Source organism: Corvus cornix, chromosome 1A (genome assembly GCF_000738735.6).
Source record: "Corvus cornix cornix isolate S_Up_H32 chromosome 1A, ASM73873v5, whole genome shotgun sequence".
Lineage (NCBI taxonomy): Eukaryota > Metazoa > Chordata > Aves > Passeriformes > Corvidae > Corvus > Corvus cornix.
This window is the reverse complement of record NC_047057.1, coordinates 11,029,543-11,055,740: the sequence shown is the minus strand read 5'-3', so window position 1 is coordinate 11,055,740 and position 26,198 is coordinate 11,029,543. Positions and strand designations below refer to the sequence as shown.

At 38.7% G+C, this 26,198-nt stretch overlaps 1 protein-coding gene across 11 annotated transcripts in view; it reads right to left on the bottom strand.

The window, feature by feature from the left end:
- The window catches only part of MAGI2 (membrane associated guanylate kinase, WW and PDZ domain containing 2), a 717,920-nt gene that overhangs the window by 246,976 nt on the left and 444,746 nt on the right, over positions 1 to 26,198 (bottom strand). The window lies entirely within an intron of this gene.

The window sequence follows — 26,198 nt, the reverse complement described above, 5'->3', positions numbered from 1 at the left end:
GTGGCTGGCAGATTACCCTCTAGTTGTTTCTCATGAAATTTCTGGCAGCTTCCTCTGAGTCATCTACTTTCTGTCAAAAGGATTATTAGATTAGATGGACCATGGCTCCATCTTATCTATCAATATCTGTATGTTTGAATTTCCAGCACATCTGATCTCAAAATTGGTGTCTTACTGATACAGCAAATTTGTCATAAAAACATAGCTAAAAATAGGAACAGTAATATAATTAAATAATATTTTAAAAATCATGTGCTTTCTAGAAAGAAACATAGTAATATAAGACATAAAGATGAAAACATGCTATTTATGCAGTTATCCTTTTTTCATCTGTAAGCTGCACTGAAGTGCAATGAACATGATATTTTACAAGTAGATTTACAGCAGTCATTATGGGAAACTAAAAATACTGTCCAGGTCTAAGAAACCTCCCCACTCCCACCTCTCCCCCGCCCCGCCCCCCCAAAAGGTGTACCTGTGTAAGGATATCAAGCTGATGAAAATATCTGTAGACCTTATGACCCTTTTTTAATTTCTTGTCCCACATTTATGACTTCTGTATGATCAAACAGCAGTAGCAACTGACAAAATTTTCATAACCATATACAGGCACGACAAAAATAAATGCATATGTTATACATGCACAGTAAACTATCATAAAATACATATTGCAGGCAGAGCAAAAACTACTACTGGTAGTTGTACTCCTGTCTATTTCCAAGGATTTACAATGTTCAGCCACATGACCACCTCAATACAGGTAAGTAACTGAAAAGCCTTGCAACTACTGAATACTCAATGAAATTTTCACAGCAGTGTAGCAAAAAAATATTAATAACAGATGTTTCTGTAATTGCAATACACAGTAAAAATGTACTGCGTTAAATGACACTCATAGTCGCTCTGGGCTTAGGGATGTTTGAATGAAACTTTGACTCACTACAGATTTTCTTAGGATTTTGTGAAATGGCAGCAGGTTTAACCCAGAGCCCCAGTAGGGCAGTGAGCTGTGGCTGTATAGGGGTGACTGTGGGACCTCTCTCTGACTGCTGGAGTTAGAGCAGGGGAGCAGGATTTGGGGTCTAAGGGGGAAAAAGGAAATCTACATTGATCCACTCACAAAACTGTACCTCCAAAAAATGTCAAAATCAGATCTGGTCACAGTCAAATTTCTAAGATCTGACAGTAGGGGCTATTTTGAGAGTATCTGAAAACCAACAGTGCTCACTTGGAAATCTACTTGTGTATTGCTCTAAGATCATGTTACCTTTATTGGTGAGACTGCATGTCTGAAATTACATATATTTTGAAAAAAGGATTCCTCAATTAAAAAAACTCCCCAGCCTAAGCCATTTTACCAGTCTCAATCAGTGCCTCAGAGGCCTCAAGCTTCACAAAACTTGTCAAATATGCACTGATTTCCATTGATTCCATAAATATCAGCAGATATATCCCAGGCATATAGTACCAGTGTGACACAAACTGTGAAACTAAAAGTGCAGTACCCTGACTTTTTTTGCTTTGTTTCTAGTTTTGTCATTGTCATACAAAATTGAGTGCAGTAGTAATTAGCAGTAATGCTAATATCCTGAATAGTAGATGAGGTGTTTTAACTGAAGGATACTCTCATGTTATTTTAAAATATTGGACACTTTTTCACTTTGACTGACTGTATGTATTAGTGAGAGACAGATAAAATGCACTAAAAAAAAAAAATCAGTGAATATCACATATATAAAAATATAAGAAAAAATGCACATGTAAGATCAGGAGCCAAAGAGGATTTAACTAATTTAATTTCAAACTAGAAATGCTGTATAATTTCCAACTTCTGTCCTCTAATGTAACACTTTATGTGCTTTATGATCCAATAACCATTAATTTAAAAGTGAGTTTTACATTATTAATTACCACCTACCTTTTGATTTATACCTTTAATTCAAAAATACGCAAAAACACTGCAAATAAAAATAAGAAACTATACACATATATACAATCAGTGTTCACAAAATAATTAGTTAAACTCCAATGGAAAAAATATATAGGATGAGAGACCCAGTAATTTCAATGAAGGAGCTATGCTCCATTACAGAAAAATTAGAATCAATGTAAACTGTGTCTTTTATCAAGAAGAGGTTCTCAGTGTCTTGAAATTCCTTATTTAAGAGTTAGGACATTAGAGCTAATGGGAGACTCTCATAAAACCTTGGCAAATGTCATATCTAGGCAAAATATAGAGACTAAATATTTAAAAACAGTAACTTTTGTTGCCATGAAGTTTGGAAAATCTCTGATGTTTTTCATCTTCCCTGAGCAAGGCCAGGGCTGGTTCAACAGCTTATTGTTGAAACACAAATCATAAGGTACTGAAATTTATTTTCCTGTAGGTACAAAAGGAACACCAAATAAATAATTTCAACTGTACTTAATTTTTAAAAAGGAATTTTTAAAAAAAAAAAAAAAGAAAAAAAAGAAAAAAAAGAAAAAAAGAAAAAAAAGAAAAAAAAAGAAAAAAAGGAAAGCTTACTAGAAGAAAACATAAATCCCATGCTCATTGGCAGTCAGAAAAAACAGCAGTTAGGAGTTTTTTTAAAAAATGAATGGAGCACAAAACAGACAACACCTTTATAGCACTATACAAAACTACATAGTACCCTCTCTTTTGTATACTGCCTGCTGTTCTGGTACTTGCCTCTCAAAAATTACATGGGGGAACCTAAAGAAGGGCAATTAAAGCTTGGAACTGCTTAAATTGATTTTGAGTTTTCAGCTTGGAAATGGGACAGCTGAAGGGGGATATGGCAGATATGTATAAAAACAGGAGAACCCTGGGAAAGTGCCTAGAAAATCAATGAATGGCTGCTTGGCTTCCCACTGCATAAGAACAAGAGGATGCCCAATGAAATTAGCAGGTTTAAACAAGCAAAAGAAGTGGTTTTTTTTTTTTTTCCACACAGCGTAAGAGAATAGTGGCATTCACTGTCAGATGCTGCCATTATCATAAATGCAGTCAAAAAGCACTTATACAAAGTCATAGATGAAAAAGACCATGAAAGCCTGTTAAATGTCAAGGTACAAATTCTGAATCAAGAGTCCCATACAATCAGATTGATGGAGTGCAGAATGGAACTCTGCATAACTTCCCTGTTCTTGCATTTTATGCCTTAACGTCTGCCAAGGGGCACTGGTAGAGACATTTTCCCTCGATTTGAATAAGTGCAGCTGCTCTATTCTCAGGTCCCTCCTTGTTGTACTCAAAAAAATGTGTGTATACTTACCTGCCACCGCTGCACAGTCAAGAGATCAGTTTAAGCCTAAGTGAAGGTCTTTGTGCTGGGCCTGAATCAAAGCAGACAGGCAGTGCAGAAAAAGCACCACTGCTTAATCCATCTGGCTGCTGCTCCTGATTGCTTCAGTGCTCCCAGCTGGTTCTGAGTGCAGCTGAACACTGAAGATGGTCTGGCCTAACCTATTTGATTTGGCTGCCGAAGTGGCTTGGCTGCCATGGCACAGTGACAATTACCAAGTATCCCTTGCCGCTCCTGAACTGTATGAACCCTCATCAGCACCCTGATTCTGCAAGGAAGAGTCAGACAAATTACTGGGTAGGCTTTCTCTGACGACAGAGACCAGATCAGGAAGCCAGAAAGTCACAAGAAGCAGAAAAAAGGGGAAATAAGGAGGACAAAACAGTTTACTATTTTTTTCCTTAACCTTAGCTCACCTATGTCGGGAAGAAGTAAGACTTTTATCGATAAAATGTTTGATGATGAAGCAATACCCTAAGTTGCTCCCTGAGAAAAGGTAAGCCCTTGTGGAAGAAAAAACACAGAGCATTTGGGTGGTAGTAAAGGAGCAGGAAAACCACCATGCTGAAATGATAACAAGATGTCCTGACAATGCCTACACTGATGTGCTCGACACCCAGTGATCCCAGTTACTGGGCACAGTTATAAATTTGTCTCCCATGTTGTGCTCTACTTCGTGCTCCATTGCAGGGACTGACCTACATACATTTTCCCCTGCCTGGCCTTCCCAGGTCCTCTCCCTTTCTGTGAGGAAAGAGCCAAAATGCAGCATAGAGTGGACATCTCCACTTGCCATCCTTCTGAACAGAGAAGGGAGAGGAAAGGCTTTGTGCCAGGTCTGCACTCCAGGCTGTGGAGGAGCACGTGCTCCTTTAGCTCCTGGGCCAGGCCAGCCTGAGCCATCAGGCTGTGAAGGAAGGGGGTCATTGCTGAGAGCATCCTTTGCTCCTGAAGCTCCACTGATCTCATCTAAGAAACTAAAAACTCTTTGTTTAAAAATGTGTTATGGAAAGTTAAAAGTAGTGCTGAGGAATTAGGAAATTATAGTAAAAATGAACAACCACACGGAAATAAAAGGTGTGCCAGAGCCAGAAGCTTTTAGCATGAATACTTCCAGCTATGGTGTGACTCACATTCTGAGCCCAGAGCAGACACATTCCTTTTCACACTTATTTTTAGAGTGGGATGAAACAATACCCAGCTACAAATACACACCTGCCTCTGCTTATTCAGCACCCTCATTTAGATTGATCTGTCTTTTTTGTTTATACAGCTTTGAATTGCTGAAGTATCAGTCAAAATTGTGTGAGTCAGCCACAACTCTAGGAAATGAAAGACAAACCTTATTTTCCAGTTTTGAGAACAATAACTGCAAATGTTATGATGAACGTTAAACATCTACATATTTGCTTTTGTGATCACTCACTATTGATAATAAATTAGGGGGAAGTACTCTGAAGTCTAATTGTGGCCTAGATTTGAGTTACATTTGATATTTTAACAGTTCACAAACAAGTACATATGGAAATGTAATGGACTAAAACGGTATAGAGAGTTTCAGGTAAGCAGAAATTAGCTTAATTTTCAATAAAATAATAATGTGAACAAATACGAATATTTTATTATTTGATTAAAAGAAGATGGCTGCATTTATTTAAGACTAGAAGCCTACTGCATGCAACAAGAAGCATCTGTTCATAACTTATGTCTGTTTATAATCAGTATCCAGATGAAGACTGGTGACAAGTGGTGTCCCTCAGGGGTCCATACTGGGAAGAACTAGTATTTAATATCTTCATCAGTAACATCACCAGTGGGACTGTGTGCACTCTCAGCAAGTTTGCAGATGACACCAAGCTGAGTGGTTTGGTTGATTCACCTGAACAACAGGATGCCATCCAAAGGGACCTGGACAAGGTCCAGAAGTGGGCTCATGGGAATCTCATGAGGTTTAGCAAGACCAACTGCAGGTGCTGCCCCGGGGGTGGGACAGCCCAAGTGTCAACACAGGCTGGGGATGAACAGACGGAGAGCAGCCCTGCTGAGAAGGACTTGGAGGTGCTGGTAGGAGAAAATCTGGACATGGCCATGTGCACCCGCAGCCCAGAAAACCAGTTGTGTCTTGGGCTGCATCCAAACCAGCATGGCCAGCAGGGCAAGGGAGGGGATTCTGCCCCTCTGCTTTGCTCTCATGCAGCACTTGCAGTGCTGCATCCACCTCTAGGATTTTCAGCACAAGACATGGACTTGTTGGAGCAAGTCCAAAGGAGAGACACTAAAATGATGCACCACTCCTATGAGGACAGGCTGAGAGTTGGGGCTGTTCATCTTGGAGAAGAGAGTACTCCAGGGAGACCTTATTGTGGCCATTCAGTACCTAAAGGGGGGCTTATAAGGATGACTTTTTAGAAAGACCTGTTGCAATAGCACAAGGGTTTTTTTAAAGTAAAAGAGGATAGATTCAAACTCGATAATAGGCATTTTTTTATTGGAAGGATGGTGAAACACTGGAAGAAGTTTTCCAGAGAGGTAATGGATGTTCCACCCCCGGAAACATTCAAGGTCAACTTGGACAAGGCTCTGAGGAACCTGATCTAGCTGAAGATATCCCTGCTCATTAAAGGGGATTGGACTAGATGACCATTAAAAATCCTTTTCAACTCAAACTATTCTATGATTCTATGAAAATCAATGGTCTTTTAATAACAAGATATTTATTTTTTGACTTAACCGGCTTTGGAGTCTACAAATGAATTATTATGGCCTATATTCACCCTGCCTAGCTTTAAGTGTTTAACTGATGGAGTATTTAATTGGTATTAAGTAAAGCAATCATCCACGAAGTGGCTAAAAAAAAAATCTCCATCTATGGCGATCCCAAGCCTGCAAACCCTGGGACATCAGGCTCAAGGCTGCTGCCATATGGAGTCCACACCCTGTGCATTCTTTGGATGTAAGTTCCAGCATAGGCTTCTGCTAACCTCTAGAAGACAGCAAGAAAACAAACCCATGGTTTTGGTATTGTTTAGGACAGGCCCAACACAATGGCAGTATAACCAGCAGGGTAAGATCATATGTGGGTGGTAGTCTTTCAAATTTTGTCTGAAGTTTTCCTGGTCAACACATCCCAGGAATATGGGCTGCAGACATCTTCTCTGAAGGATTTAGCATTAGAATCACTGAATTTTAAAGACTGGAAAAGACCTCTAAGATCATCAATATAACTGTTAACACAGCACTGCCATGTTCACCTCTAAACCATGTCCCTGAGTGCCACAACTACAAATTTATTGAACGCTTTCTGGAATGGTGATTCAACCACTTTCCTGAGCATCATTTGCATACAATGGATGTCAAAGACAGAAAGGAATTCTTAAACGCAGATTCTGTGGACTTGCATGAGCCATGCAGAACCACCATGCTCTCACTTCACTGTGCTCACACATCACTTTGCCATAGAAGTATGTCCAGTTGATTGCCATCTTCTTACGAAATCACTTTATTCTAACATTTCTGATCGTCTGTATATGTAATTAAGAGCATTTTTTGTATGTCTGTTTTGTTCTGCAGTAAAAACACACAAGTATAGAATATTCTAAAACTGAAAAATCCCTTTCTCAGTATTCTTACAACCATCTTATAAAATTACTAAAGAGGAAAAGAGTACATAGACTTTGTTAAAATATAATTAGTGATGTATTTTAACAAAATCCAAGACAATTACCACCTCCTTAAGGAAGTCTAGCAAACTTCTTTTTACCCACTCACCCTGAGTAATTTATTTTGATGGGTGACTATACTATAATTAGGGCTTTTTTTAATCATTGCTGTAAGGTTGGGTGAGTAGATTTTGTTCTTGGGTTCATACATTTTCATGATGGTTTTGCAAAGCTGCTTGATGGATTAAAGTTGCAGAACTCTTACTGTGACTCCAAAGAAAGTGGAATTAAAAAATGAAACCTTCTGAAGCCTTTAGATTTTAGATTTACATTGATAATATTTTTACTCACGAGCTTGTGTCATTAAAATGGCAAAGAAATAGGAAAGGTCATAGTTCAGATCTCCCAGAATTTAGATTAAAAAAGTTATTAAACATAGATTCGCAATTATGTTTTTCAACAACAGCTTTTAACTTCTATTGTTTTCTCTGAAATATTCACATGCAAAGTTATACTTTACTATGATGTTTGAGGCTACTTTTCATTTCTCTTTGTGGCTGCTTTTAGTTTATTTTTGACAGAAGACTGAAGATCCCAGAGATGTCTTTGCTCTTCTTTCACTAAACTAAGCCTCTGAATCCAGATTTCTTAGTTCTCTGAGACTTGCTGTTAAATTAAAGTCTGAATTAAAAATACAGATTAAAATTTATTTACTCTGGGAACGCTGTCTGAATGAGTTACACATGATACACAGAACTAATTCCATACTTGTTGGATACAGACATCCCCAAGGCTACTTGTTACAAAGTCTGTTTTTTCTCCCCTTGCTATTTCCTAACTGCATTTGGCTTAGGCTATAAACCAAGTTACTCGAAAGAAATACTTTCTGGACACCCCAGGATTCTGCTAGAACAGAGGGGTCAGAGTTACTGCCTGTGCATTCCCAAAAAACACTTCACCGTTTTCTGGCAGGGGCTGTCCAGCTGTTTACCAGGGGCAGGGGGAGTTTTGATGCCTTGAGTTGCTGTGCCTCTTCCCCAGGCAAAATTCTCATTTGGGCTGGTCTCTGCAGCTTCTGCTAACAGACATTAGGCAAATATGCTAACTTCTGTGTCAAGTAATGACATTTTAATTACTGGCTTCAGGATTGTCTATTCATCTACATTAAAATTAAATCACTAATTATAGCTGTGGATTTTTGCCCAAGAGTGTTCTGGCCCCCAGTGAATGCAACAGCAGAGGAAGTTTCTAAATTCACAAATACAGCAATGGAGACAAGACGGGCTGTCAAACCTTCTAACATGACAAAACTGCTGTTCTCTTACTATTGGATGCCAACTGCCCCCAATAAGGACATCACTTTTGCATACAGACTGGGGAAGACTGTATAAGCAAGGATAAATGCGTTTGGTATTTATTTATTAATTGGTATTTATTAATATTTATTAATTGGTATTTTTCAAGATAAATATCAGTAGCAAATGAACTTTTGCAAAATTAAGGTGGTGATAGAGTACACCAGATATGCATAGGGCATGGTTTAAAACAATTCTGATTTTCAGAAATTTTGAAGACCCCCAAATTAAGGCATACATAAGTTAGTTCTCATTTTTAAAAACATATTTTCCTCAGAGATATCACTTTACACTTTAGTGTATTTAAGAGAGTTCAGACTTCTAAGTTTTTTTCATCACTGTTTCCATAGTTCCATTTTACATAGCTGCTTTTCCTCTTAATTATTCTTTTTCTTTCTCCCACCTTTTTAAGTACTAGGGTGGCTTTATCCTATAAATACTCTGTGTTCCTTAGATTTTGCTAATTAATGTTTTAGCTGCTTTCCCATCTACAGGTTTAGGCACCTATGCAAGACTAATCCCTAAAGCTCTGTGTAAGAGTACAAGAAGCAAGTAGAAAGAACAATTTCACCTTTACAAAATCAGGTACTGCCTGAACTGTTTTCATCATCCCTTCAATTTCTACCAAGACCAAACCATGTGAACAGATACAATCCTCTTGAGCACTAAATCTCTCACAGCTGGGAAATAACAGTTCTCCTGTCAGATGTGGGAATCCCATGGGTTGAAGGTGTAAATACCTTTCAGATAAAGTAACTATAAACCATCCCGTGTTAAGTCCAGGTGGAGATGGCTACAGAGAGGGAACTATCTTGCTTTAAGATTCCACTAAGATTAAGGTCCTGACCTTATTTCTCCCAAATATTCTTCAAGTTTGTACTTCTTTCTGAAGAGCAGAACAGATCAGTTTTAGATAATGGCCTAGAACAGAGAGTGCTGCTTATCAGATGCAGCAGTGTGCTGCACACACTGCACATCATCACACATCTCTCAGCTGATGCCATGAAGATTTTTTGCCTTTTCTTTTATACCCCTGTTATACCTTTTTACAAATTCTGTATTCTTAGTGCTTTTTGCCTACATTCTTGGACTTGTTTGTCAAGCTGAGAGACTAAACATTTTAGAAGCTTTGTAGCTAGGGATCAGTGTGCCCCAGACGCCAAGGTCCTCTCCAGAACACATTCTGTAAACCAAGATAGAACCATCCAGGGGAAGGCTCCTTGGGGACGGGGGCTCACTTGAGCCTCTCATTGGGGAATCTTGGATAGATATGCTAATTAGTAAAACCTATAATGTTAGACCAGATCTTTTGGGGGTGTGCATTGTGGTCTGCATTTCGGTGCACTTGACCTGGATGTATGCACCTAAGGATCCTTAAAAAAAATACCAAGGTAAAATCCCTTTTCTCCTTCTAACCATGTTTGACTCTTGATTTTAAGATCAGAAAAAGGCATCACAACCACCTGCAAATATGAAATGACCTTTAACTTTCATAATTTGATCTTCTGCTGAGCACAGTGTACCAGAAGTGAAAAATCTAGACATAACTCTTGAAAAGGCTATTCTTACAGACTTAAGGAAAATCATGGACAAAGGGACAGGATCGAATAGTTAATAAAAAATGGAATTTGGACTTTACAAGAAGGAATCACAGAGGTATGAATGCAGGCTATTGGAACAAGACTACACAACAATACAGCTTGATAAATACATTAGTAACTGTTTTATAGTGTTCTGCACACTTTAAAGCAATTCTGTCATCTGACCTTATCTTCTAAAAAGCAGTAGTATAATCTGAAACCCCTGCTTTCCCAGAAAATAGACATGGTTCAATTCCTAAACAGTGTGTTCTTTGATGCAGCTCAGCACAGATACCAAGACACTTTTCCCCACCACACTTATCTCTTTTGTGGTGAGCTGGCTGTTGTCTGGATGGGACCCTTGAGTAATCACTTGTCCCTAAATGTGAATGATCCCGAAGTGCTATAGAGAGTGGGGTTTTAGATAATTTCACTTCAGCTGCTCAGAAGTTTGGTGTCTAAAATAATGAGCTTTCTCCCCACATCTGCCCTGGTAGTGATCTTAGATGGGATTAATTGACTTCTGGAAGCATACTTGGGTTTTGATTGTTGACTTTACAAGAAGGTCCAGACACCTTTAAGCTTACTAACGATAGAGGACATGATTCAGACCTTTAATGACCAAGGTCCCAACACACTAAATCATGCTATTACTTTCTGCCTTCATTTAAAGATTTAGGCTTAGCAAATGATAAGATTTTTCTGCTTCCCCTTGTATATTTTATATATTATGGCTAAGATTCTTGTAGAAGTAAAAATCCTTTGTCGTATTAGAGAACAGCTTGCAGCAGAGTCCCTCCCTTTTTACAGTAGTGCCTACATGGTTTTACACCTTAGAAATTATCTGGAAAGATGAGAAAAGTCCAAGAACATTTCTAGACAAAATTTTATCTAGTTCAGTCTGGGCCACAGAAATGAATGTTTCTGAAGCTTCAGAAGGATTGAAAAAATAAAAACTGTAAGTCTAGGGGAATCTATCATGTTAAATGAAATTTATTATTGATTAATGCAAATCAGGGAGCCATTTTTTTGCAAATTAATATCTTTTCTAGAGAGATACTGGCATTACTGTAGACATTTCACTGTATAGTAGCAGCTTCCTTCTGCTAAAAAGCAAAGCAAGAATCATTAACTGAACTGAAGGAGTAGAACAGCATGCAGCACTCATCTTCAATTATGTGGTTAAGAACTTTATTGCATACCGTGCTGGCCCAGACTTTTTTAGGAAAAAAAAATTACAGAACTCAAAGATGCCCTAACAAAAGCAAGTAAAATTATAAGCTTCCCATAATAAAAATAAAATACATTTCATTGTACAAATTAACTATACTTCTGTAACAAGGTGGTATGAAGGAAAGGATATGCTAAGTTTTTCTGATGAAGTTTTGGTTTAAAAATGGGAATGAATTTCAAGAACATAGAGTCACTATACCAGAAGTTTTTGAGAGATTACCCATATGTTAAGTCAATCCATAGTTGCCACAGATCTATCTGAAAATGCCATGTGTAGGGAAGCAGGTGAAGTTTATTCAAAAAATGATACTGCAGAGGTCTTACAATCCTGAGAATTGTCTGATCTGTCTTTTGCCTGACATAAGAAGCTGGATTAATGTCCCCACCCCTGGTTTGATCAGTACTGTGTTTCCTTTTTCTTTTTTTCATAGGACTTCAGGCGTTTTTTAAAAGCTGTGTTTATAGACACCTTATACTTTTTCAGTGGCACTTTCTCTGTGTAATAGTTGGAAATATGTCTCCAACTACCTTGACAACCTCGTGGAGCCACTCTAGACTGTTAATTTCATCTGACATTTTCTTCAAACCTGAGGAAGAAAAGAGATCCCTGTAATCAATCAGTTTTTGTATTCATTTATTCAAGCTGCTACCAGAGAAAGTTATCTTGCCAACTGGAGAGGTACGTAGGGAATCCTTTCTTTTTGTGCCTAAAAAGGCATCCACAGATTGTCCTGGATATTCATCTCGCACAACATGAATAAATCAGATGTTCCCCATTGATCTTCCCTTAAGGAGTTGTCAGAATAAATAAAAATACTTCTCAGAGACTCACAGTGATTCCAGGTACAAAAAAATAAACAAACAAACTTCAAAAAAAAAAAACAAACAAAACCCCAGATAAAAAAATATACATAAATTCTGCTTTCATCAACAGATTGTTATTTTGCCATATTAGTGCAAATCCTCAGGGGTTTTTTTAAGGTAATTTGGCTTTATAAATCCAAAATACTAAGCCATAACTAACACTTAATGGAGATTCTGTGTTCTCTGTTTTCCTTAAAGCCAGTGGGATAACTCTTTCTGACGTGGTATTTTTTACCTCAATTTTCTGTCAACCACCTTGCTCCTGAGATGGCTGAGCTCTAGAGCTTTACTTTTCTTATGTGAGTTTTAATCAATAACTTTACTGCCAATGAGGTCCTATGCTATAACAAGACATTTTAGCTCCTCCAGAGCTCAGCTACTACATAAAGATCTATGATGAGGCAATCCACAGTCCCAAGAACCTGTTCTAAAACCACACAACCTACCACTGTTATAACATAACTTTCAGCCAGGAAGAAAAAAGAAGGTTTAAAAACTAATTATTTTTGAATCATTCAGAAAATCTCAGATTAAAAACAAACTAATAGATAATGAGGAATGAAATAATTGATATTGCCTGAGGTGAGTTTATTACATATTAGTAGAAAAAAAAAATAGGGAAAGAAAGAGTTCTGAAGTTTGTAATAAGAAAGCTTGATCATGCTTGATGAGCCTTTTCTCCTAATTCTTGCTCCTAAGCTGTATAATGAGGCAACTTCTGGTTTGCTCTTCTTCAGGCCCCACAAATTACAAGCTTCACAATGTCATTCTCCCAAAAGAAGGAATGGAGGGTCACTGTCATTCAGGAGCTAGGGCACTCACTGGGACGGCGAGGTGAGACATTAAATAAACTCTGACCTTCCACTGATTCTTTTCTTCAGACATGAGGCAACCAAGAAAGTGGCCAGAGATCATAAAGAAAGTGTCATCACTACCATGAGCGCCTGGGCATTTTGCCATTTGGCCAGCTCGTATTACACAATTTTTGAGCATGGATAGGACTGCTGGGGAAGTGGGGTAAATTGTGCTTTCCACTCATTTATCGACTCTGACAGAATTTAGGCACCAAGAGACACTTTGGTCCCAAGGTCATAGAGGTCTCTGCATGCCCAGAACTGCAGAAATGCAGCAGCTGCCAGTGGGGACTGAATTAAGTGTTATTGGAGTGGATGGTGGCAGCGTTCCCCTAATTTACACTAGAAAGATACAATAGAAATGTTGTTTAAAACAGTGGGAGTTGTAGATCCATCTGACCAACAGCAGAAAGAGCAGCTGAAGATGAAAAAGACGAAGAGTTTTCACTGTCTCTCAAAGATGTATCTAATAACTGCCTGAGGCCATCAGACAAATAATTAAAAACAGAGGTAAAGTAAATGAATTTCTATTCACCAGGTTGACTGTGGGGGAGAAAAAAAAAAAAAAGAGGTAGCTGAAGAATCTGTGCTTTTTTCATTCTCTGTCAAGGACAGCCAAATGCTTTTGATGTGTGGTCTGCACAGTCATTACAGATTGAAGCCAACATGCACAACTGTCCAAGTGTTTCTTATCTCTCTCTTTCTCGTTGACACACTGTGTTGCCCCAGGCTACCTTTTGTTGGCTGTCCTTGTTTTGCCTGCCTGCCTGCTTCTTTTCTGATCCTAAAATCCATTCTGGGGTAAAAGACTTTTCTACTTTGTCATGGATACCTCTTGTCTCTGCCCTGTGAGCCAGCAGAAGCAACATAGGAAATTAAATGCACCTCTCTTGTTTTGACTTTATTTTTTGAAAACTGCACCTGATAAAAATTCCCTGGTAATGCTAAGCACTGACCTGGTCCTATGAAGAAGCTGAAGGCTTAGTGCTCTATGGAAAAAGAAAAATCAGTTTGGTATATGTAAATTATTTAGGTAAACTAAGCATCTGTGAATGAAGGAATCTTCCAATCTGTAAAAGACTGGTACAACTATGCATTTCCCTCCTGTGAAATAAACATGTCATAATCCCAAATTCTACATTTATAAAATGTCCCAATGTTTTAATTATAGCTAAATCTTCAGAGAAGACCTGTGTTTTCCACAACCTTAATTCCACCATGAAACTACCCTCTCACAGATATCAAGGACCAGATTCTCCTTTTGCACAAGTGTAAATCAAATACTACCACTGAAGTTAATGGACTTACTGTATTATGAAGGAAATGCAAAGTTCAAGCATTTAAAAAGTGCAATTCTGTGAAACAAAGGGGTTTTTTTGGTGATCTTTGAGTGATTACTTACAAGAAGACTCACTATATTTACTCTTGTAAATGGCAAATAATTTCTCTTTAATTTTCATTCTGGACAGAAAATGTTTGGGAAGAGTCACAAAGTAGTAACAACCTTGAACATTTATGCAACACTTCACATTTCAAACTGCTTCAGAAATATAAACCAATTAGGCTGTCATTATGATTTATGCTAAGGGAGACAAGAAATATATAAACAAAGTCAAATAGAAATGCAGGGCTCCAAACTACAGTTCTGTGAATTACAAATCACAGAAACATCTTAGGGGTGTAAAGCACAGGGACTGGGCTAATCCTGGAAAATGGAAGATAAAACTATGGAATAGACTGAGTAACAGCTAAGACATTGTAACCTAGTAACTGTTGAATGGTCACGTCTCTCCATATGGAACACAGAACACTTAAGTACACCACTTATCTAAATAAGCATTATCAGCTTCATCTCACAAATAACTATCGTTCATTAGCTCATTAGTGAATTTCTTGAGATATCTGATTTACAATGCAATTACCCCCAGCCGATCTGTCTAAACTGATAACCAAAGGGCAATTAAAATCAGTACCCACGCCAGACCCTTACATGGTTTAAAAAGTAATATCTATGCTACTGGTTCCTTTCACAAGTACGTTGTTAACATCAGGAGCATAAATGTTAATTAGAGTAATGACTTCATTCACCAATTTCTTTTCTACAAGGCCATTTGGATCAGAATTCAGCTCCTCTGGTTGAAAGGACAAGTTCTTTTTAATTAGGACAGCTACTCCATTGGCACTAGTAATAAATGAGAGGAGAGATGAAGGTCTCACCCCCCAGGATTTTTCCATTTTTTTTGTTTCAGTGTAGCATTCAGTACTTCAGAAAAAAGCTCCAGTTTTAGTCAGAAAAAAAAAATAAAGTCCTCATTCTTTTAATGTTAATGTAGATCCTTTAAAAACATTTATTTGTAGCCCAGATAGTCTCATATGCTCATTTTTGAGATAAATTTTCCTCCCTGCATGTTTCAGTAGGTAGATCAGTAGCTTTAGGTCATTGTTATTCCACTGGATCACCCCCCCTAAGGCAAGGGTCTGTGCCAGAGTGAGACTAGTTAAGAAAAAGCTTCAAAGACTATTTAATTTCAAGCCTTCGCTTTTGTGCATCTCTCACTCTTCAATCACGCTCTGACCCTGTCAAGGCACACACATGCAACTGGGAGAGGACAGGCTGCTCTTAGCAACAGCAGTGCCCGGTGCTCTGCCTGGTGCTGACCTGAGCTCCACAGCAAAGGCTTCTGATTTGAACCTGCAGAAATTGCAGCAGGAACAGACAAAGAGCAAAAAAGTGTAGGCTGAGGAGAGAGAGTGAGGAACACACAACTGCACTTGCAGGGCAGGAAACATTTTTCCTCATCATCCTTGCCTAGACTGGCAAAGCCTTATGGACTTTCACAAGGATGCTGTCACCTTTCCTTCTTAAAAGTTGGGATACATTATTACAGAATAGGTTGGATTCTTATGAATTAATTCCTGGAAATATTTCTTAAATTTGGCCTTGTAACTGCTGGGTATCTGCATGCACTAGGCATATGCCCTTACAGCTACGGCCAAGGATGGTCTTGAGTCAAGAAGGGGCTGCAGTTACACAGTTACTTCACATGCAGCAGAGTGTAAAGGATGAACTTACATGTTCTCAGAGGCTCTGAAGTACCATGTTTCTGCAGGTTCTGAGACCCATATTTCACATTCCTGTTCTCAAAAGAGCAAAGAATAAGAAGGAATAGACATAACTGGGACTAGACATGAAGACGTCAGTCTTCAGCCAGTTTTGATAGGTACAAGTTCCTTCTGGACTCTAGTGCCAGTCTAAGAGCTTGTGGGCAAATTATGTGTGTAGAATCATGAGTACGTTCCTCTACAGAAAGTAATAACTGGCAGATAAGATAATGATACTCTGTGGAGCAACCTGTATTGCCTCTTAGACTCCGTAAAGATGGCAACTTGTGCAGCCAGAGATTGACATGCACACAGTAGTAATATCATGCTCCAGCAAGATTTCTCATGCACTGACATGTGAGAGTCATATCTTAGCTTGACCCTACCTAGGTCACTAGGAGCTACCAGTGGGAATATGCAGAGGCCCTCGAAGAACAATTTATTTGGGCAATGCCAACAATCCCTTCCTAAGATTAAACACAGCAAGGAACTGTCTTACTCTGATGTAGGCCCAAAACAGCATTGCTAAAATCAGTGTCTTTAATCCTATAAATGAAAGCCAAGCTGACCAAAGATTAATAAATAATAATAATAATAATAATTCCATATGTCTAAAAATAGTATACTCCTTGTACATAGTTAACATTTGGTCCAGCTTGTTCGTACTAAACACCACTATAGCAGGCTAAAATTGAAAAATTAATAATTTTGTCAAACTCTCCTTAGTTCTAAAGAGTTTTGATGGTATTGTGGCCAGCTGATACTGCTGAACTTGTCTCAGTAGATCTAAAGAGCAAAGTTTCAAGAACTGCCGATTTGCCAGGTTGAAGCTGCATCAGTGCAATGACAAGGTGATGCAGACATTTTCCCTGTTAGGGTAATACATATATTATAACCAAAATTTATATTAAATCAAAGGAATATATAGTCACCACTACAAAAGAAATCAACAGTGTAAGCCGTGCTATTAATGGTTCACAGTGTCAGAAGATCAAAGGTGACCCAGGCATGGAGAATGCACAAGAATGAGATCCTTAGACAGAAGGCAAGATTAGATGATTACTGAGCAGGCTGCAAGGAAAAACTTACAGAGCTACTGTCAGTTCTGATTTTTAAGCTGGATGTTCCACATTAAAAATGTCATTCAGAATGATCCTAAAACTTGCTGCTGTGTGCCATTAGTTAAAGTGCTGCATTAACATATCAGTGCTGCGTTAACATCAGTGCCTCCCTAGTACAAAGTTTTAGTGTTTTCTTTGGAAATGCTGAATTTCTGTGCACATTTTCTGTCCAGAAGAACTAATGATGTCATTGTCACTATATTCACCAATCTTGCTGAGCAAGACCTATTTTGTGTGAAGTTCTCAAAATAGCTTTTAGACTGCAGCAGTGTTGGAAGCTGGAATAAATCCAAGGCTGGTGGAACTTGTACCTGACCCCCATTCCTCATCATTGCCCTTTTATGGACCATCATCCTTACTGATAGCTCACACTAGTGCTCCTAGCTGATTTTGTCTGAAGCAGACCAGAGGGCTGTTGAGTACAACCTGCTCTTCTGGCAGGTAAATGGGAACTACAGGAAAGAGAGGGGTGGGAGAAAGCAACAGTGAACAGCCAAGGTGGCCAGTTCTCCACCAGCTGGTGCTGGGAGGGACGTCTGTCAATGCCCCAACAAAGGAGTGAAATCCAGCTGTCATACTGACATAATGAATCCAACTCTAATATTGCACAATAAAGGATGTAAGGATCTTTTAACCCACTAAAAATCTTTTTTTTGACCCTAGCATTAGCTTAATATCCAACTCTATTGTGTTCTATCTCTAAATCTCCTTTAGTTTCATGCAAGCCTGGATTAAATACAGATATTTTAGGTTATTAGTCAAAAAAGCTTTCCAGATGCAGAACTCAATGTCCTTCAGATGACTGTAAAAAAAAGACTGTTGTACACTGAGTGCAGTGGAGAAATGCCTATCTGGAAATCCAGAAACCTGAATGGTAGCAAGTGTATGCAAAGTTGCATTGGGTAGATGTGAAAGCAAAACAATCAGGACTGCTTCATTCTGCCAGTACCTCTGCAACTTGGAAAGAGGTTTTGGCCTTGACTGCTCATATGTCAGTCTATCTGTTCACAAAACAGCAGGACTGTTTATGGGAGAGACAGTTTTAAAAGATAATTACGTGGTGGCTAGAAACCCTTGGACAAAATCCACTCACAGACTTCATTTGAAGAACGTTATGTATGGATTGCCATGAATATGGATGCTTTCTTTTACCCAAGTGACATGTTTTATAAATTGCCATGCTGATTAATCACTTCACTCTATTTTTCAGGAAAAATGAAGATAACTAATTACTTAAAAAAAAAATTTTTTTCTTGCATTTACCTTTTTTTTTTCCTCTTGCATAAGAATGTTCTTCATGGAAGCTTTTTAGCTAAATTTAAGCTATCTACTACCAATGTAGACATCAGTCACCAACTGAAAAGCAGACATAGCCACATGTTAATTTCCTTTTTCTTACTACTCCTGACATACCATTTCATTAGATCAAACTGAAAAGCTAACATGCTGAACTATTTACTCTGAGAAAAGCTAGAAGGTGTTTGTCATTCAGCTGATTACATTTTAATTCAAGTAAAAATTGTTGAACTGAAAATTTTTTGAAGGAATAGAAAAACAGTCAAATATGAATTGTTTTAGCAAATCTATCCATACAATTTCATACTTGCATTCTGATATTTGTCTGTCTAATTTGGATTACAGCTTCTTAGCAAATGCATTATAAAAGAAGACGTTTGAGTTTAAGAACCATATTTTTAAAGAACTGTGTTGCCTGTACATGCTCTGAAACTTACACTTGTTTCCTACACACACTGTGAATTTTTAGTTTCCAAACCATTTGTACTTATTTAAACTGACTGAAAATGAAACAATTTCCTGGCTGATGATGCTCTCTACAGAGTGGAACAGGACAGGAAGGACAGGAGGAAAATCTGAGGGAGCTTTCACTGGGTGAAGGGGTCAATGCATTGTGCAGCCACAGTCTGACAGACACCTCTGGCACTGCTACTGTGTTGGGGAGGTGCTGCTCTGACAGTGCCAAATACCTCTGGTGTTATAAAAACAGAGAGTGCTCCAATGTTCTGTGCAGATTTAAAATGGATATTTTACACTTACAGACTAAACAGACGGTGTGTTCTTCTGGGGCAGCCCTATTATGCAGTTGCCAAGCAGCCAGAACCTCACGTGCACAAGGTCCATGTGCCATGCAATGTCCAAGCAGAGCAGCTGGATCAGACCTGGGTGTAACGGCACCTGCACAGCTCCAGGCACACAGCAGTGCTCCCAAAAGCTGGCTGGGGTGCAGGGGCCACGCCTGCACCCCACACAGTGCCTTCTGGCAATGCCACTAGCCCCACAATCCCTAAGCACAGCCAGGGTATCTCTTCGTGCACAGAAGTGCCTCTCCCACAGTGTCCCGCCGGCGGCGGTGGAATCTGGGAATACCAAAACTATTAGATGGCCCCATCTGTTGTGAATGAGGAAGGTGCCAGAAATAGATTCATCTGCCATGCTCTGCAACAGCATTGCACCAGGCAAGGCTCAACCTGTGGCCTGAGCACAGACAAAAAAGGACTACTGCCTCAGGGTGACTGCAACTCTGACCTCTCCAGCCTGTTGACATTTGGAATCCTGTAGCAGCATTCCGCACAAGCTAGTGTGATTCAAAACAAGCTACCTCTCTTCTTCCTTGTAGGAGTCTTATTAATTGGAAAGAGGGGATAATATCCAGGTTCTCAGACTGTAACATAACATTATACCTGTATGAACACATCCATCCCTGAATTAACTGGCATTTGAATTGTTGACCAGAAAAAATAACCTTACTTTAAAAAATTTAATAAATGGTAACCCTGGGTATCTCATTATTTGCCTCCAATGCTAAAAATGTGTGCTTCATGTCTAATCTGAACAGGTTCAAGTTACAGCCAGGGGATTGTATTATACTTTGGCTGCGAGACTGAAGAACTATCTATTACCTGGTATCTGTTTCTACAAACACTGCAGAAATACTTGAAAAATGTGACAAAGTCACCCCTTCCCCTTTATTGTGCTAAACCAAACAGATTCAAGTCTGACTTTTAACATTTCTTATGAATTCCTCTCCAACTTTTCATCTTCCTGCTTGCACTGCATGCACTACAACTGGACAGAGACAGCCAGGAGAGCTTCAAGCAGCTTCATACACAAAGATGATGTAACCTCTCAGGTCCTACTAGTCTACAGACACCTTATCTCTTTGCCCTAACACCAGAGCAGGAGCTCACACCCATTTAATGTGGTTTGCTATGCTCTTTAGGTACCACCAATTATGAAAAAAAAAAAAAAATCATGACCTGCATAAATGTGTCCCAGACTAATCATTCCTTCATAAAAAAACTTCATGTTTACAACCTACCATCATTTACTAGCTCTTCTAATCCAAAACTGGTCATCTGCCTTTTAGCAACCAGCCCCCCACTCAGTAAAACATCACTTCTCACGTTTGGATTTTGGTTTCTAAGACTGTGTAGTATACAACCACCCTGAAAGCTATGGTGTCTGCCTATCAGAAAAACAATTTTTATACACAATTTTATACCTACTGAAGCACAAGAAAGATGTCTGTGGGGCTGTTTCACAGAAGGAGCTGTGAGAACAAAATTAATTAAGCTTAACAAGCTAACACAGACAGAAAAATACTTTATTGAAATATTTTGCTTCCTAATAAGTCATTATGACTGAGAAACCTTCAAGACAGCTGGAGATACACAAGTTTACATAACAGGAGGACCTGTATCACAAGCTTAGGAAACAAACAAATCTCTGTATGTATAAAGGTATGGTTTCCATCCTGTTATTGACAGAAACTGCATGACAAACTGCTGGAGCAAAAATGATACATGAGATGATATTAGTTACCTCTACAGCTTTAGAACTGGAGAATAAATGATATACAATATAGTGAATGCATCACAGACCACTGAAACACTGTAACCTTGACCAAGGAAGCACAAAGTCAAATTTCAACTAATCTGAATTTTAACTAATGTAAATATGATTCCTCACACTCACTTTAACAATCTTTTTTCAAGTGTTCAAGCAAGAGGCATGTTCTTATCAAGACTTTTATTAATATTCCACATTACAGAAGCTCCCTAGATATTTTGACCCCTAGTTAGGCTACCAAAACAATTAGCTGTTCATCATACATGATTTATTTAAATAAAATCTTTAATAAAATACCAAAAATATGCATATATCCATAAATAATATAATAAATTATATCCAGTTTCCACTCATCTAGTTGCACACTCATCCAGGTCATAACATACTCATACATTTGGTTACAGCTATAATATGTGCTGTGGTGGAAGAAAGATTGGAATTGGACTTTTAATCCTCTTGACCTGCTGAAAGCTACACTGATGTACTGTTTGTGTCTATTTAATGTGACTTGTTAAGGAAGACACCGTTCTAGATTATGGTTAAAACAGTCTGTGTCAATCACACATCAATAAATGTAACTGACAAATGACAGTTTTCTCAAAATAACTGAAAAAAACCTGAACATATAAAATTCTCTCAGACTGTAACCTGATTCTAATACTCATCCATGAAAAACTGGCTTCTACTTCTTGTGAGTGGGCAACAGAAAGAAGAAATTTAAGAAGGAGATAAAACCAATGTGAAGACAGCAAACTTTGATGTTGGGAACCGGTTTAGTTTTATTTAGGATTCATTGCACTTCCAACTCTCTCTAAAAAGTTTTGTGCTTTTTAGTGTTCCAAAGGATCACTCAAAACTTTTTATGTATTTAGTACCATTCATCTCCCAGGTGCTTTAATGACTAGAACATCACAAATGAGTGGCAGAAAAAACACATAGTATTATCTAGTTCAGCCCCTACCAGCACAGATTTTTTCTTGCCCTGCAGTTATATTGCTTTCCTGTGTCTATTTTAAATATAATTAAGGTATAAAATCAATCTTGATGAATCCTTTTTTTAAAATCCAATCCCCTCTAAATAAGAAATGCATATAGTTAAATTCTTTTGAGACAAATCATAATCTCACAAATATTGTAATTTGAAAAGAGCACTTTACACATTACTTATCCAGCCACCAGCTGAATAATCCAATTCCTCATAGGAGGTGGGAGGATGTTGCAACTTTATTGTTGCAGTGGTTCTTTGCTGTCAATGCTTCCTCCCCTTAAAGAATGGAGAACAAATATTACTTTTAGAATCATTTTACTGGCGCTGCTTCAATTTCCTTTTATGTATAGTTTAATTCTCAGGAAGATGTGATCAAAATGAGAATATCAAATGAGTTTTAAATGACATAAGGCAATCCAGTGATGAAATTTCTCATGTTACATAGACTTTATAGCTATAGACTTTATTTGCATTTTTTCTAGTTTTCATTTCTAAATTCATAATTATTGTGCTTCACAAACTACATATAAAGATTGTCTTAAAAGAAATGTGGCCTAAAAAGCTGTTTAAATGATAGAATGGTTAAAGTCTGTTTAGTTTAAGTCAGGTAACCCTTCCAGGCATATGGGGATACAAATGAGTTTGTACAGATACCTGTGAGCAGAGGACAGCTCTGGAGGGATGGAAATACTCCTTGTCATTCCAGATAGTTATTCACCATTCTGCTTAAAAGGTGCTGCACCACAATGATGCATGTACAGAAAAACATATGGGTTATTATCTAAGACATGTCTGGAGAGACACAGAAGTCTCTCCTATCTTTCATCTGTAACATTCCCTTCAAAATTCTAGTCAGATTTATTAAAAAACCCCCAAACTTTCAGGCCATTCAGGATGCTTCTGAAACAACTGTTATAACTCATTTTCTCTTTAAAATGAAAGTTTAGGATTTCCTTAACTCTGTTTTACATCCCTGATATCTTCTTCTGAAATTGTCTTTCTGCAACTCGGGCTCAAAGTGACACCAGTGTCCCATGCACTGAAATAAAAAGTGTTTCCCTGGCAGCAGTATCGACACAAAACTTCTCATGATGTTCTCTCTCACTCCTGTGTCTTAATGGACTGAATAATCCAAATAGCAGAGAAAAGCAACATGCATCTGATCTTAATGCACTGTAATAGCTAGAGACAGCATGAAAGCAAGCAAAGGTATTTGTGCTATTTATAAACTACTGGATCAGCTGACTCAGCTTCACCAGCATTTGGAGTAATTCATATTATATTCAGTGAGTCATTTAATGAGATACTTTAGCGTGTCAGGCTGTGTGCAAAATATTCTTACACTTCATTTTTACCAGCAGTTTGATCTGATAGCTATAATATATAGGAGATTAAGAGAAGCATGGGTTATACCTTCTACAATCAAGAGATGGGAAAAAACCAGCAGTTAGTTAACAGGCCACAGAATGGAGTGGCCATTTGGATCCAATGCTCTGAAGAAGGCTTGAATCAGTTTGTGACTGCTTAACCCTCAGCTAAATCCCCCCGACTTGTTATCCATCACAGAATTGTAGAATCAATCAGGTGGAAAAGACCTCTGACATAATTGAGTCCAACCTATGACTGAACATCTCCATGTCAACCAGACCATGGCACAGTTTCAACCATTCTGAGTTTCTCTTATCACTTCAGCTCACCCTACAACAGTCATTTGTCATTAGATGGATTTTTCCCATGGCAATGAACGTTGTCTTGGGGTGACTTTATGATGTGTATCCCATATCACTGCCCTATGCCCAGGATTTATTTTTTATGCCTTTCTATGCCTTTAAACTGAGACTGAGAGGGGAAAGGAAAAACTGAGCAAAACCTTTTCAAAGCAGTTTGCAGCTTGTTCAAGGTCACACAGAGATAGCGACTTTTTTTTCCCCAGCTGCGGCAGGGGAGCAAGGAAGTGCCCGGCTTGTGGCTGCCCAGTCAGCTTTTGGCCAGTTGTTCAGCTTCTTTTTCTCCAGAGAGAGACTGAGAGTTGAACTTTGTTTTTCCTTCCCTGGAATTCCAGATTTTCTCCCTTTTCTGCTGGACCGCTCCAATATCAGAGCACATCGGGAGGACTTTCCACCGAGCACAGAGGGCCTGGCCCTGGGCCAAGCCCCAGCTCCGAGGAGACCAAAGGGAGGACTCTAACACTTTCCCAGGTTTTTCTCCACAGCGAGATTTTATTATTTAGCATTATTATCCTTTTCCTGTGTGTTTGTTAAATAAATAGTTTTTATCTCTTTCACTTTCCTTTGAGGAGAATTTATTTTTTCCCAAACCTGGTGAGGGAGGGGTGGTGACCTGCCTTCTCTCAGAGGATATATTTCTAAATTTGGCCAAACTGGTACAGGAAAATGAAAGGGCAACAAAACGAGAAATCCAAACTGTAATTGTTTGGAAGGAGCTGTTATCAGTCTGCTTTTGTCAATTAGCATTCACACCATCTATTCAGCATTTACATTTACAGATTAGTGTCCCTATTTATAAGATGGCTCATCCTATACAGTTTTATATATATATATATTTATATATATATATATATATATATATATATATATATATGTCTTTGATTTAAGTATAGGTGAGGATCTTTTCTTCCCCATATTACTGTGAGGATATGTACCAGACTGGGGATGCTAACAGTGGATGTGGTCTTGTCTGCACAGCTACTTTTACACCAACCTGTTTTTCATCATTCTTTCTGAGAACATCCACCTAAAGAACAAAATAATACTATAGTCTCTGTAAAGGAAGCCCTCCCAAAAGCCAGCCAAGACTAACTACCAAAGTTCACTCCAGACTGTGGCTACTAGATGCTGGATAAAACAAAGACCATGAGGTTACCAGCAAAGAAAACTGGAAATATTGGTCTACAATAAAGCAGAAAACAGCACTTCCAAACCTTCCATGGTTTAATTTTACGATTGTGAGCTAGAGGCATTTGACACACAGCCAAATACTTGTCTGAGATTTTATGTGATAAGCAATGTGTAATTTACAAAATTCTTTGCTGGTTCTTCTGGGACTGAGAGAACATCTAACTATCGTTAGTATTCACTGGATGCCAAGACCAAATGCATAAATATTACATTACTCAAACATGAATATAAATGAAAAATGAAGTATGTGAAACTAGAGCATGAAGTGAACCTAGAAACAATCAGCAATGCCAGAAACATCGGAAAAAAAGATTCAGCTGCTGCAATTGAAAGTTCATTGTTAACATGAGCAGAGACTGAGACTGAATTTTATAACTTCAGTCTATTTCACTTTATGGAACTGGGAAATTGGTAACAAATCCTGAACTTACATGTCTACCTTTAGTGTAGAAATCTACATGATATGCAGTAGAGATCGGGATTACAGGCCGGCTGACTAAGTGCAAGTGCACTCTGCAGCTTTGGAGTCAGTAAGATGCGTGGGGCATTCACACAGGACTGGAAGACGTGAAACAGGACTCATTAAAGACTTGCATCCTTCTGGAACAGCAGCTGAAGGTCTAGTGAGATACACCAGGTCTGTATATACATTTGAGCATTAGAGTTTGGATCAGAAGTGCACATGTGATGCAACCCCACGTTGTTCCTATTTCCCATGCATCACTGTGCATGGGGAGCCATCTCAGAGCCCACAAGCTGTACCTTTTACTGATAGATCTGACACAGAAGACATCCTCTGCCCCCAAAGTGTGTTCAGTCTGCAAGACTAGGATAGAGCCTCCTAACCTGCGGGATGTTCACAGCGCACAACTGGGACCACAGCACATGAGTGGTTCTCCTTGCAGAGCTGCTCCCATATTCCTGTACTCCCTCCCACTGCAAAGGCAGGCTACATTTTCCCAAACAATACTGAAGGACTTTGTTTAAGCAGCTGAAATCCCCTGGCCTGACACTGTGGAGCAGAGGGAATGGTTTGGTCCAGCCTGAAGCTGACATATAGTGGCTGATAGCTAAATCCCTCTCCAACTCCCCTTGGCTAATTAACTGGATCTCATAAACTGATAGCAGTGGGAAATCAGAATCCTCAACACAAGTGTCTTTGCGTGGAACTGACTCCCACCATTTCTGTCTGCATCACAAAATCTTTTAGGGACAATAGTTTTGTTACCTAGAAACTACAGCCTCCCTACAGACACATCCTCTGTTGGCAATGGCTGGAAGAGTGTGGGTGATCTTGGGTATCTGGTAGGTAAGCAGAGCCCTTTGATGCTCTTGTCCCCATCCAACAT